Here is a 2,500-nt window from a genome sequence, read left to right as displayed (position 1 = left end):
TGCATCATGTAAGCGATATGGGCATTGGAAGCAACAACGCCAATGTGGCATGACAACACTTTTGCTAATGTCAATACTTTCAACGCCACAACTAATAACGCTGCACGAGGCTGACCAGACAGAGGGTGAGCGGTATTTTGTGCGGGAGAGAAAGGACCCTGCCTGTCTTGCCCACCACGGTACACTAAGCGGTGGGGGGGGGGCTTGCTTATATTTTATGAGGCATGCTTCTAAATAGCGTCTGCAGAGCAGGTTACGGTGCATTTTGAAGTAGTTAGAGAAGCATTTTCTGATAAAACCAGAAGTGTCTAAACGCCCTGAGGAATCCCAGAAGCGTGCACAGCAATATGGTTATTATTGGATGATATTTGGGAAGAAAGTGCTAATGGGCAATCTGGTGTTTATTTTGAAACTGCTAACAATGATTTTTCTTTGGTAAAAAGGCAGTGTCTGGGAGCACGGTTGAGTGGGTTTTGAGCATAGGCTCTAACAGATGGCGTGGAGCTATAGGTGCGCTCTCGCCCCTCCACTCCCGGCTCCTGCTAGACTGGGGGGACGTTGTGCCTGACCGGACTCTCTGAGCAGCAGCCTGGCTGCACTAAGGCTGCTTGTGGAGAAGGGCTTCCGCGCTCGCCGCTTCTCCTCCTCCCCCTCCCCCCGGCACCCCTGGAGAGAGCCCTGTCCTCGCACGCTGCTTCTCCCCCTCCCCTTCCCGGCTCCTCTGGAGAGGTTTCCCGCGCGCGCCGCTTCCCCCCACCGCTCTGAAGAGACTCCTCAGCGGCGGCTGCAGCTTTCCCTGCTCCTCAGGCAGCCAGCCACCGCCACCAGCGCCTGCCTCTGCTTCCTGCCCCCTCGTTCCGAACGCTGCCGGGGCCTGGCCAGCGCCTCGCCCCCAGAGCCCCGCTGCTGCCCGCTCGCTCTAACTTCGCACTCCTCCAAAAAGGAAGGTGGGGCTGGGAGAGAGAGTCTGCCGCCACCCAGCCCCTCTTTCCAACAAAAACCGCCGTAGAGCTAACCCTGCGCCATGGCTTCCCCCTCTTGGAAACTGTATCACCAGTGGCCATGATATCACCAGTGCCCTCTAACCTCCTCAGCCACTTTTGACACTTACTTTATTTCCAGTTGTGTGTTGACAGGGCCATGGTTATTACCCTTGTTATTTTAAATTAAAGCCTTGCCTAGCCAGCCCTAGTCACTACAGAGAGAGAGGGCCCAGTTGCAACGGTAACCTATAGCCTTATAAACAGGCATTGTTTTGAAAACACACCAGTACTATATGTCACCGCAGACATAACAAGCAGTCTCTATGGCTGCAAATGTTTGTTGTTGCAGCGTGCCATACTACTTCTGGCGATTGTTACTTTTCCTCTGAATGCCTCCCCGCATTTATATGTGATTTATTTTTTATTTTGTAGCACAAACAGAAATCCATAAACTGTCGGTTCAGCGCCATTGACTCTTTGATCAGTTACTGGGCTATTTTTTCCCTCTCCCGTCAGCGAAGAGAGATTAAAAGCCTTTATTTCCAGCACGTTTGTGCCGCAAAGGTACGCAACTGAATGAACAATAAAAAAATATACTAAAAATGTATCCTCTGTACTCTTTGGTTCAGCAGCCTCGAAACTTATAGCTGCCTGTATCAGCCTCTTAATTAGACCGCTAGAGCGATTTCCGAAAACATTTAGCTCGTCTATACAAAGGAAATAAAACCACATTGTCAACTCAAGAGCGCTCCAGAGTTTAAAAGGGGCTTCTCTGTAACCTATTGAAATAATTACTGGAGGGTACACAACGCCTTCGTCTTTGTCAGAGTGACAGTAGTCTGCCTGTCAGATGTGTTTTTCTCTGAAAAGGAAATCACACTATTTTGCAACTGGAGACTCTTAAATCTAATCCTATTTTGTCAAGATAAGTAAAAACTTTTTAGGGAGGTGGGGAAGGAAGTTGAAAAAAATCCTAGAACTATGTGCCGAATGGGCGCCGGGTGTAGTCCGTTATTCCTGCTGGGGAAGGGAAAAATAAAACTCATGTGCTTTTAGCTTTGGGTGTTAAAAGTTAGCAAAACATATGTTGGAGAAGCTGTTCTCACACGAGTGTAACACGCACCAGTTAAATTATATCTTAAAATGGCGTGTTTGTCAGTGGTTTAAATTTACATATCTGGAATCTGATGTTCAAACCACTGTAATTGCCCTCCCTCTCCCCTCCCTTCGTCAAATGTTTCTCCGGGAAAAAAAAAAGTTGAACGTTATCAAAAGCTAATAAATAGCTTTCTGTCTTTAATTGCTATGACTCAATTCTGATAGCATGTAGTTATCATCGGAAAAGTTGACCAAGACAGGTTAAATAATTTAATAAGGAACTGCTTGTAATTATGTTATTTACAAGGTATGACAGAGATTTGAAGAAGAAACAGAAGCTGATCTCAGGGAAATGGACGGGTTTGGGTGACCCCTGGAGCATGGAGTTTGAATTATGGAGATGGGGGGCTGAGAGGTGA

At 47.5% G+C, this 2,500-nt stretch overlaps 1 protein-coding gene across 18 annotated transcripts in view; it reads right to left on the bottom strand.

Moving 5' to 3' along the window:
- EBF3 (EBF transcription factor 3) overlaps positions 1–2,500 on the bottom strand; it is a 143,751-nt gene that overhangs the window by 138,143 nt on the left and 3,108 nt on the right. Inside the window, exon 1 of one of the 18 annotated variants that reach the window (XM_025178195.2) lies at positions 1,112–1,560. The exons of the other annotated variants lie outside the window; for them this stretch is intronic. The gene's annotated coding sequence lies outside the window, so the exon portion shown is untranslated. Of the gene's footprint in view, positions 1–1,111; positions 1,561–2,500 lie in introns of those variants that run through there. 18 annotated transcript variants of the gene reach the window in all.

The sequence above is a fragment of the Pelodiscus sinensis genome, chromosome 8 (assembly GCF_049634645.1).
Source record: "Pelodiscus sinensis isolate JC-2024 chromosome 8, ASM4963464v1, whole genome shotgun sequence".
NCBI lineage: Eukaryota > Metazoa > Chordata > Testudines > Trionychidae > Pelodiscus > Pelodiscus sinensis.
The sequence above is the reverse complement of the archived record's forward strand: the minus strand, read 5'-3'. Positions and strand labels throughout refer to the sequence as shown.